The 11854-nt window shown below is 38.5% G+C and overlaps 1 long non-coding RNA gene across 1 annotated transcript; it reads right to left on the reverse strand.

Annotated features, from left to right (window-relative positions):
* Nucleotides 1–7241: 7241 nt before the first annotated feature.
* On the reverse strand, nt 7242–11148 carry LOC132060809 (uncharacterized). Its single transcript, XR_009416033.1, has 2 exons — nt 10936–11148; nt 7242–7493 (listed from the first exon to the last, which is right to left on the reverse strand). It is a non-coding gene; the product is annotated as an uncharacterized LOC132060809 (long non-coding RNA).
* Between the last annotated feature and the right edge of the window lie 706 nt (nt 11149–11854).

Consider the following 11854-nt stretch of genomic DNA (forward strand, 5'->3'; position numbering starts at 1 on the left):
CCGGTGTTACCTTTTCACTCAAGCACTGGCTCTCCGAGGAATTGGAATCGAACCACTTTGGTTCTACAATCTACATTGGCATAACAAGAGGCCAACCAATCCATGCCCATAATCACATCAAAATCTAACATTTCTAGTTGAATCAAATTAGCTTTAGTCTGACGATCACATACCACAATCACACAATTTCTATAAACTTTTCGCCTATTACTTTGGATCACCAACCGAGTAGATACCTCGAAAGGTTTGATTGGCTCGGGTTTCACCTGATACGGCCCGGCAAATATAAGAAGTGATATAAGACAACGTGGATACACGAGATCAATCCCAATGCCTTAAATCATCTGAAGAATATGGATAATATGCTGAACCACGTCGGTGGATATTTCAAATCTGTCGTCATTTAGAGCATAAATACGAGAGAACGAGTGCCACCCCGAACCGTACGCTCCCCTCTCGCCGCCGCGGCCCTCTTCGAGTCTGGGAATCCGCCCCACCAGCACACAAACGAGGAACAACCAGAGTTTGCGGATCACCGTGGGTTGGAGTCCTCAACTCTACCACCCATCGACGGCAATCACGCATCATTGCCCCGAACTCCGACCGTCGCCGTCAGCAAGCTTTACCGAGCTCTCGATGACATGGACCGGAATGTAATTTCCTACACTGGCTGCATCGTGGAACCGGTGGTCTCCTCTGACTATAATCACCTCCAAAATAGGAACTGGAGACCCTCGAAACCCGGACCCAAATAAAGGGGGGCGATCAAATCTCTAACTCGCGAATCGAGGAGGTGCTCTTACTAGTCACGGAGCGCCGAAATATCCGGAATAAGACGCACTCGACCCCCTATACATACTTTCATTACTAGTGCCGAAGATCCGGCCCTCGCTTCCGCCCTCGCCCCTACCATCACGCTCATATAAGTGGGCTAGAAATCGCTCTTCCAAATTTTGAGCGTGGAGCTAATACGGGAGATGTCCATCCCCTCCTGGAGTGAAGCTGTCAAACAATCTTTGAACAAATGCGGCCCTAAGCCACTCACAAATCTATACACTCTGTCTCCCATATCGGCTACCATAGTGGGAGCATACCGGGCCAATGAATTGAAATAAAGACTATATTCCCGAGCACTCATATTTCCTTACTTTAGATTCAGAAACCTAACAGCTCGGGCTCTTCGAACCTCGGGTGGTAAATAATGACAAAGGAAGGCATCTATAAATTCCTCCTAAACCGGGGGAGGTGCATTTTCCTTCCTTGAAGCTACCCAATTATTATACCATAAAACTGCTACATCACGGAGCCTATAAGATTCCAACTCCACGGACTCTGTATCGGAAGCATGAATAATACTTAGCGTCCTTAACACCTCATCAATAAAACCTTACGGGTCTTCATCCGGCTTTGACCCGAAAAATTCTGGAGGATTTAAACTCATGAAATCACGGGCTCTAGCACTAGTAGCTCTGTCACCCGGACCTGCACTCTGCCGCTGAGCCTGAGCGGCAACTAGCTATGTCAACAACTGAATGGCCTCGGTCATCTGTTGACCCGAAGCACCCAGTGGTGGAGGTATCGCAGCCGGAGCCGAGCCCCTTCCATGCTCCTCCGAAATGCGCGGGAGTGTGAGAGGTGTGAGATGGAGCCTCATTATGGGACTCACCCTCCTCTACATGTACCGGCGGCTCCTGTTCAACCCGTCTTCCTACCGCAATCTTGCCTTTCTGGGCGGCTGTTGCTTTTCTCTTTACCGGCATCGCTGAAATCATAACGCCAATTAGGGAAAGGAAATCTTCTAATGTAGCTCTATCGCACTTATCATGGAGGAGAAGAATCATCATTTTTCCAATGCCCAGCAAGCCTCTTATTTATAAGCGTGGCGCGCTTCACACCCATAAACGAGACTCTCATCGGACACGCTCGTACACACCCTAGAGCGTAAATGCTCTGATATCACTTGTCATGACCCAACTAGGCTACAGACAAAAATTCGGAGCGACTACCGAGCACCACTCACTATGCTAATCATCATGCCCAACCTGACCATACACAATCTCCAAGGCAACACATATATAAATACATAAGCCCTCACGGCTATAAAAATGATATACAAAAATGTACACTGACGTATCTATGAGACAACTACTACCCACACATACATATCTACGAGCCTCTACTAAAGTACTGAGACGTAAGGACGGGATAGGACCCCGTCATACCCAAATATGAATACAAAACAATATATCAAAACTGCACCTCCGGAGTAGTGGGGTGCTCCTGTAAACCTGCTGAGTAAGCTCCTAAGCGTCTGCTCCGTCTCCCTGTCTACCTGTGGGCATGAACACAACGTCCAAAAAGAAAGGACGTCAGTATGAACATTGTACTGAGTATGTAAGGCATATGCGATAACATAATAAGGAAACATCGAAAGCATAAGAAGAAAAGATAACTGTAACTGCTTGCCTCTTAAGGCGGAATCATGCATGCTCACTTTTACCTTCCACATATGTCACACATACATAATTTGTCTGAATTGATAACATCATTAGCCTGTGTCCAGGCCTCCCGCGTCCGGGGTAATCATATCACGCCGCCCACTAGTGGTGTCATGTCCAGCCAACTAGGCACGGTGTTATCATATGCCGCCCGCCCTAGCAGTGTCATGCCCGGCCATCTAGGCACGGTGTAATCAGGCACATGTACTTATTATGAAACATGCATAAGAGCTCAAATAGAAGTTGTACTCTATCGGAGTGACGTAAGGTCGGGAACCTCCGATTACATTATGGAGCATCATCATCGCTATGCCTCGCCTTGAAAGAACTAGTATCATGAGATGAGGCAACAACAAGGGTTATACATCCATGAATCATAAACATAGAATTCTTAAGCTCATGAAGGCATCATTATCATTGTCACTATCATAGAACATATCCCATAAGAAGCTCTTAAGGGTCTTTAACTTTTATCTTTAGGGATGTAAGAAGGTCATGGGAATATAGAAAAGAAATCATAATATAGGAATCATGCCTTTGAAAGAAGGGGACTAGCCTCACATGCCTTTACATCGTCCTCACTTTACCAGCTAAGTGCTCCCCTCCAATATTCACAATTCTACATTCAAGAGAATTCGTACCAGAATTAGATAATCGGAAACATACTTGAAGCTAAACTAAGGCGACCAAGGGCTAACAAAATTGGCAACACTCCTTTTGTTTCTATAACTTTCTCCATATAATAACCAGCCTCCAAACATCAATAACAACTCTACAATATCATAATCAGTGATCTCCACTGAGATATACATCATTCAATTCTTACAATTCTATTTCAAAGCCATCCATAACCATAGCTATAATATAACACCACGTTCAAGTCAAGTCATAATTCCAAAATATTACTATTTTCATATTTGCACTCCATATTCTCCTCCCTTCCATAATCTAAGTCTTTTAACCTCTCAATACTCTTAATAACATGAATTGATCATAAAACTTACCTTTGATGATGTAGGAATAAACTTTGGATGAAGATTCTTCACTTGAAGAAACTCTAACTTCAATTTCAAAGGAAATCTTGGCTTTCACAAACCCTAGTGGGCATCCACACCCTTGATTCTACTAATTTATGATGATTATTCTTTAACCCCTCTTGGATTTGTGTTAATATGACATGGAGAGTATTCTAGAGTTTTCAGGAGTGAGAGAAAAGTGAAATCTGAAAATTGTGGACTAGGGTCGTGTATTTATAACTGGGGCTGGAAAATTCCAAATCGGCGGTTCGACGGTTGGGTCGATGGTCACGTCACCTGCTTCGCGGTCAGATCAGAAGTTGCAGAGCCATATTGACGGCGGCGATCGACGGCCCGTCGACATATCTCATCGATCGATCTTTGTAGATCAGAATTCTCAAAACATAGCGACGGTGCACACTGACGGCCCGTCGACATGGTCGACAGTCCGTTGATAATGTCTGGTCTCTGCAGACTCAGTCTACTCCGCTTGCGCCAGCTCAATCTGTTCAACTTCTAATCCTGTAATATACTTGGAATGCCTGCTATTACCTCCATACACAGGGTAAATACTTAGCATCTCAATACTGGGGTACAGATCTCCATTTCCAGTCATACTCAACTAGGGGGCCGTAAGTTTTTCCTACAATGAAAACGAGAGGTGTAACACTAAGCCACTCACAAATCTGTGTACTCTGTCTCCCATGTCAGCCACCATAATCGGAGCATATCTAGCCAATGAATTAAAGTGAAGGCTATACTCCCGAACACTTATATTTCCTTGCTTAAGATTCAAGAATTTATCAGCTCCGGCCCGACGGACCTCAGGTGGCAAATAATGACACATAAAAGCTTTCACGAACTCTTGCCAAACCGGGGGAGGCACATTTTCCCCCCTTGAAGAAATTCAATTGTTATACCATAGAACCTCCATATCCCGCAACCTATAAGATGCGAGCTCCACTAACTTGGTATCCGATACATGGATAATCCTCAACGTCCTCAACATCTTATCTATGAAACCTTGTGATTCTAGGACTTTTGTTGTGACTTGTTGGTATACTTGTTCTTTTTTTTTTTTAACATGTTTTATTGAGTGTATTGTGCATATGCATCGTGTACATGTCCCTAATGCAATGTGATCTTCCCTTATGTAGGAATTAAGTTATGGCCTCTTCTTCCTCTAATAGACCTATGGAAGCCGCTCGTGAGGGTTTAAATAACTCTAATGCCCAACCTCACTTACAAGAAGGGGTTGGAGAACATTTTTTTTATTCTAATCTTCCTCGTACTAGTGGATCTAAAGTGGGAAACAATCAGGGTGCAAGAGTTGGGCCACATCCTCAAATGAGTCATAGTACTCCTGCTGTTGATCCTCCTTTTCAACAAATGGCTGATTTCTTTCGTCACAAAGCTAGAAGAATGCCCGACCTAATGAAATGAACTTTGAGAAAATGAGAAAATGGGTGGAGTTGAGTTTGAAGGCACTGTTGATCCCACGGATGCCGAGCAGTGGTTGGAGCGTATGGAAAGAGTATTTGAGCAATTAGAGTGTTCAGACGCGTATAGTGAAGGTACGATCGCGTGCTCCGCGAAGTCGCATTTGGAACAAAGTGTAAAATAAATGCCAGGAGTGGTGGAGTTATGATATGCATGCAATGACAGTTGATAATTACGGGAAAGTAAACACATAAACAATTGAAGCAAATATACCCACATTATATTGGAATCCTTATGGTTAGAACCTTTAAATCCCCAACGGAGTCGCCATCTGTGACGGTTTGCATTTTTACGAGCAGTGTTAGCACTCGAAAAAACTACTTCGAAATCGTTGGTGCCCTTTCGGACTTTGTTTTAAAAAAGTCGCCACCTAATTTTTACAAAATTAGGAAAACCGATTTTGAAAGGTTTATTCACACACCGTGAAAATTCCTTCTTAATCCAAAGTTCTAGGTAAGGGTTCTAGTGATCCCTTAGGGAAGGTGTTAGACATCCTAGTATTAAGGATCTGTACTATACGGTTGACCTTCGAATTCCAATGTGTGAGTATTTGCATGAACTGTTTACTTAGTGTTTATTTCCCGTAAAAATCTTATCTGTTTTTGCATATTATTTTGAAAAAAGAATTGAATATATTCCCTTTATATATAGGGTATTTAGATTCGAATTTATAAAATTCGATACAACTAGTTCCTTTTATATATAAGGATAGTAGCTTTTCTATAAAAAGGATAGAAAGTTTATTTATTTTATAGTTTGGGCGAATCGATTTTATTCATGCTTGACTCACACATGGACCGGGTTAATCCGTTTAATACATTTTCAGAACATCCTTACCTAAAACTTTTATAACTATGGTGTATAAAATTTGAATCGTTTTAGTTCTACCAAAAGGGAGTTTTTATTTTATTTTATAATTTTAAACATATTGAACGTTATTCGTTGAAAATGAATTTGGGTTTTATGGCCTTATGACTTATATCTCTTTTGAAAAAAAGATTCTCGTTATTTCTTTTGTTTGAGCAAAGTTTCAGATTTATTTAAGAAAAAAATTGACTTGAAGTCCATTTGTTTTTTGGCCCAAAACACCTTATTTTAGCGATTTAAAACGTGGGCTTTGGCCAGAATTTCTTAGCAATAGATTTATACCAAAAAGAGTTGAGTGGGATCTCAGCCCCAAAAGTTGACTTATATCATTTGTTTTTCAAAAGACCAAACTGTATGGGCTCTGGCCCGAAATATTTCTTTGAACATTTGGTTTTCTTTAAAAAAAACTTAGCTGGGCTCTGGCCCAAACTACCATATCTTTGCCAACTTAAAACCCAGAAAAACGTGTTTCAATAATTGAAAAAGATTTTGTCTAATTTACTCATCCCTTTCAGTTTTGAACAATGTATCATACTATTTTGTCTTTAAAAAAAAAACCCTTTAGCCTTGTGGTTATTAAGACAAATGCAGTTTGCTTCCCATTTTAAGTTTCAAAATCAGTACGTGTTTATTTTTCAGATTTTTCAAAAGAATTGTTTTAAGGATCTAGTGTCAATCTAAACGACATATGCACTGTTTGCCTAAGATGCCTAATTCGAAATATAAACGATTCCAATAATATTTGTAGGTTTTTACAAGTATGAATACAATAAAGGAAGAACACTTTAAGCAAATAGAGATAGTACAAATAATATAAGGAAGGTAGACTAGGGGTGTACCAAACCCCTACTAACCATTTTCACCCATGGTTGGGCCTTCATGTCATTTTTACCCATGATTGGGCCTTCAATATATTAGCTTCCCTTTTCTCTTTTCTTCCTAAACCCAATGCACTTGAAAGAGTTTCCCTATTGGACCTGTGACCCAATAGGGTGACTGGACCTTGGCCCAAATGGCCATGCAGTGAAGAAGGAAAGAAACAAAGACCCCGATTAGTTTATATTTTACTACTCTTATCATATACTCCCTCTGTTTCAATTTATGTGAACCTATTTCGTTATTAGTCCATGCCAAAAAGAATGACCTCTTTTTATATTTGGAAACAATTTACCTTTATGCAATGATTTATAGCCACACAAAATATATATTATATTTTACATCACAAGTTTAAAAGTCTTCTCTATAAACTATGTTCACATAACTATATAACTATGCAAACATACATACATACATAGTGTCCTACTCATTTATAAATCCTATCATATACACAAATATACACACATACAAGCATAATATCCTATTTATTCACAAGCTCACATAATGTGCATATGTATTTCCATGTCCTTAAACTCAATCTCAAACCTAGATGGTGGGAAGGCAAAGTCATCACCCCCCTTGTTCCTGATGCCGCACAAGTTCCAAGAGGTTTCATGAACCTCCAGCATGGCTGGTCACCAGGGGAAGGTTCAAACTAAGCCCCCCTCCCACCTAAACTGCCTCTCTCAACCAACATAGCCATGGAAGACACAGATCCACATATCCATATACATGGCTTTGAATAAATAGGATAGGTCTAAATATACATAGTCATAGAACAATTATAAATCAACAAGAACATATAAGAAAGGAAGAGAAGAGATGGATGGTCTCAGCAGGTCTATTGCTCTTATGAGTCAAGGCCAAGGCATTGAATATGATTTAGACATGAAATGAAAGTAATCTATATGGACATAATGTGGCCAAAACTAAACTGAACCAAACAGTCACAACATAGATAGTCACATAGAAGTAACACAGTCCCAAGCAGTGTTAAATCAAGTAGAGATGGTGAAGTAAGTAAAGGCATGTAGACATAGGATAAACCAGCTTCAATACATGGTACAATACAACAGAGAAGAGGAGCAGATTTGGCATTCATAGAGAACATGTAGAATTATTCATACAAAACCTTTAAATAAGCCTAGATATCCTATGCACAACCCTGAGTAAAGATTTTTGCCATTTCTTTAGGAATCATATTTTAAAGTCTAGTTGATTCTCACATAGGATGCAGGAAACAAACAGGAGAACAAAGCTGCAATCCTAATAGGAATGATATGGACAAATTCAAATAGGTGAAATCCAAGTCCTCTTATTGAGACAGCCACTTACTAGTATGTAGCACACAGGGGAAGCAACTGATCCCTTAATCACTTAGGACATCATCAGGAACAAGAGCATAGGTAGACCTAACTATGCCAAGGGAGTATGATAAGGGTCATGTCTTTATTAGCCATAACAAACACACGTGAGGTGTTGCATTACCCTCAACAGAGTTTAGTTAAATATCAAGACAAAACAAACTGGAATTCAGACCAAGATCAACCGTAGGCACTGCCAAAAGGCTTTAAGTCCTAGTGATTCTATGTAGAATATACAGTTTTGAGTACAACAACTACATCTTCACACACACCTTAAGCAAATAGAAAGGTTAAAAGTCCCAAGGATACACAGAAGATTCAACATTTTAAGTTCAGAGTTTGAAATCCCTTTTAGACCTTTTTCCCTGATCCCATTCTATTGCAGAAAGAAACATGTTGATTTTTAAAAGAAGATGCACATGATTTAGAGATATTCACAAGTAGTGGCCTACTCTTAGTTTTCTTCATTTTTTTCAAACTAAACAAGTATCCCTCACTCACCTAGTATTATTTCTAAGTTCACTTATTGTTAATATACCCTTAGCTAGTTTTTAATACTGCACAAAGGGGGAAGCACACCTATTCAATAAGACTAGGTTCATTTATTATCTTCTAACTGGATTTTAGACTAACAAACTCAAGGATACATCTCAAAGTTGAAAACATGATATATTATCTAGAGTATCACAAATAAGGAGTCAAATATATCCCTAAGACACTAGGCTGCCACCCTAAGTTGATGTAAGCCACTGCTTTCCTTTCTTTTAATGTCTTAATGCTTCTTAGAAAAAAGAGAAAAAATAATCCATCTTTCAAACACATATGAAATCAAATCAATGCACAGAGAACTTCCATATAGATCTTAATCCTGAACCCAGCCTAACCCGGTATTAGGGAGTCTGTTATACTTTATTATATTATCCACATAAAACATTTCTTGCCTTATTTTCCAGCAACCAGTATTCCTACTTGAAGCCTTTTCCTCTTTCCAATTTTATGCAATGACTGTAATCTTCAAATTACTATATATTATCTAGCCTAGTCAACCTATCTCTAATATCTGAGCAGACCAGCAAAGTTAATTTAAATCCAAAAATCAAACATTAAGACCATGTTTAATAATCTAAATGAACAGTTATTAATGCAAAAGAAGTTCATTTTTTAGGATCTATTTAACTCAGCAAAATGGAAAAATAAAATACCAAGTGTAAAAATGTAGCAGGTTACACCCCATAGACTTGTGGGACATGCCAATATCTTATTTTGGGAAGAAAGAACTGTGGGTCAAGTAATACCTGACCCATTCTCAATCTTCTCCTAAGATGTCTTTAAAAGACTTCCCCATTAGTCAAGTGGTTTTAAATCACACATCTACACTTGTGGTCCTCTTTTCTTACCCTTGAGCATATGCCAAAAGGAGACTGGACAGTTCATATATCAAAGCCAACCTTTCTTAAGGTTTCAGCTACAGATCCCCCCCCCCCCCCCTTTTTCTTCTTATTACCCTCTTCTTTTACTCTGATAGGACTTATAAGATCTTACCTACTTATCTCCATCTTTTAAGCCTAAACAATCAATGATCATGAGTTATTATCAAACCATATTCTTCATTCATGCACAAAAAAAGAGAAAACAAACCTCATGTTTCAAAAGCAAGCCTCAATCCCTAAACTATTCAAGACTTGACAAAACATGACCAACCTACTTCATTTCACCTTTCTCCTAATACTTTAAACTTGTTAAATTTGAACACTTAGGATCTTTTGTTAAACTAGGGTCAGTTCATGAGTAAATATCAATGCAGATGCAAGAGTGTATGGCATACCAGTCTACTTTCATGACACAAGTTACTTTACCAATTAGATAAGACAAATAGTAGGGACAAGAAAAAACAAACAAGAGATCAGAGGTAGCAGCAGAGGTTTTTCAAATCCTAGACAACTGTCTCCTTTAATTTTTTATATCTTTCACTCCCAACGTAATCACTAATCACTAATCAAGTTAAGGACTAATAACCATCTTATTAGCTAATTAGACTAATTAGATTGATCTTAATTAACTTCAAGTGATGACTTGGTCCTATGGTTCCTAAAGGTTTATCCTCTCCTTTTCATTCTTTTACCAAACTTCTTAACACTTAGAGATAGATCCTTTTCAAAATGTAGGACTTATGACCAGGATTATGCCAAGATGAGTTATAAGCATCATATGTTTAGGTAATAAGTTCGGACAAGAGATTACAGCATTGATCAAACCAAAGAAAACAGATTTCATGCTCAAAAGTCCTTAATCCCATTAGTTTTAAGATTTTCTACAAAACATAGGCAATTTGGCACACATCGTAGCCTAAACTAAGTGAAAGCATAATCACAGGTGTTTCCATCAATAGTTAACCAATCCACAAACCAAACTGAACCTGATTCCATTTTCAATCTGCATACCAGTTGATAAAAGAAGCAAATTGTTAATTTATTATATTCTATATGAGTAATGTCATTTAAGAAGGAAAAAAAATGAATGTTCAAGGTACCTCAACCACACCATTTCACAGTTGACATAGAAACATTTAGGTCACACAAACAAACAAGCCATCATAAAAACTAATCAGCCTATTTTAGATGAGTTTCAACATAGCATTTAAATTGATTCTACTATTTTGCCTCAAATGAATCATAAACTAAACACACAACCAAATGGGACAGCCTTTAACAATAGGAACCATCATCAGCAAATATTAGACACCAAACAAAGATAACTAATGCAAATACACTAGGCCAAATTCTAAATAAGGCAATAAAATGAATCAAGAGTTACCTTTTATGTGCGCAGCCAAGAAAAGAATGGACTTGGGAGCCTTATGCTTCCAACCTCGACACTCAGCCACGCGAAATAAAAATAAAGCAAGAAAATATTTTTAGAACTGAGAAAAAACCCCAACTATCCAAGTCAAAGTATTTAAAATTTTACTAAGCAACTTTTAAAAATCGAAATTTTTTAGCTTCTTCAACTTTCAAACTTTTTCCTCTCTTTTTCAATCTATTTTTCTATCTGCCTATTTTTCTCCTTGTTGTGACCACTATTTTTTTTTTTAATGAGAGTGGGGTTCTATAATTCATCCAAGACGACAAAAAAAGAAGTGACTTGGACAAAAAAAGAAGTGACTTGGACAAAAAGAAGCGAAGTGGCTTAGACAAAGAAGACCCTACAAATCTTTTGTCGATAACCTCGAAAATCAATCGAATATTGAATAATGCCGTAATCATTACCGCAAATAAATAAGTGTCTATCTCAAAAATCGATTTTCGACGGAATGAAAAAGACATATATGGTAGAACAAATCCCATTTCCAAAACCAAACACTCAACAAATGAAATTAACGACCCAGATCTAAAGGCGAACGCATTGATGGTTTGATCCTTCTTTTCAAACCCAACCAATGGAAATCGCAAAAAACAATAAACAATGTAACCTAAAAGCAAAAGAAAATCATAAGTTTGACTAGAAATCTGGAAAAAAAAAAAAGAAAAAAAAAGAGCTATTACCGTGTTTGGATTAAAAATCATGAAATCGAGTGAAACATTAAATGTTTTCACTACAATAAACATGTAAAAGCTGTGCACATCTGCCAAACTCCGTAATTTTGCCATTTTTGGTGGAGAGAGAGGAGGGAAAACTCAAGGCGGTGCTAGGGTTACGCAGAAGAGGAAGAGAGAGAGACGGAGAGAGGAGAGAG

This window comes from Lycium ferocissimum, chromosome 6, assembly GCF_029784015.1.
Source record: "Lycium ferocissimum isolate CSIRO_LF1 chromosome 6, AGI_CSIRO_Lferr_CH_V1, whole genome shotgun sequence".
Classification (NCBI taxonomy): Eukaryota; Viridiplantae; Streptophyta; class Magnoliopsida; order Solanales; family Solanaceae; genus Lycium; species Lycium ferocissimum.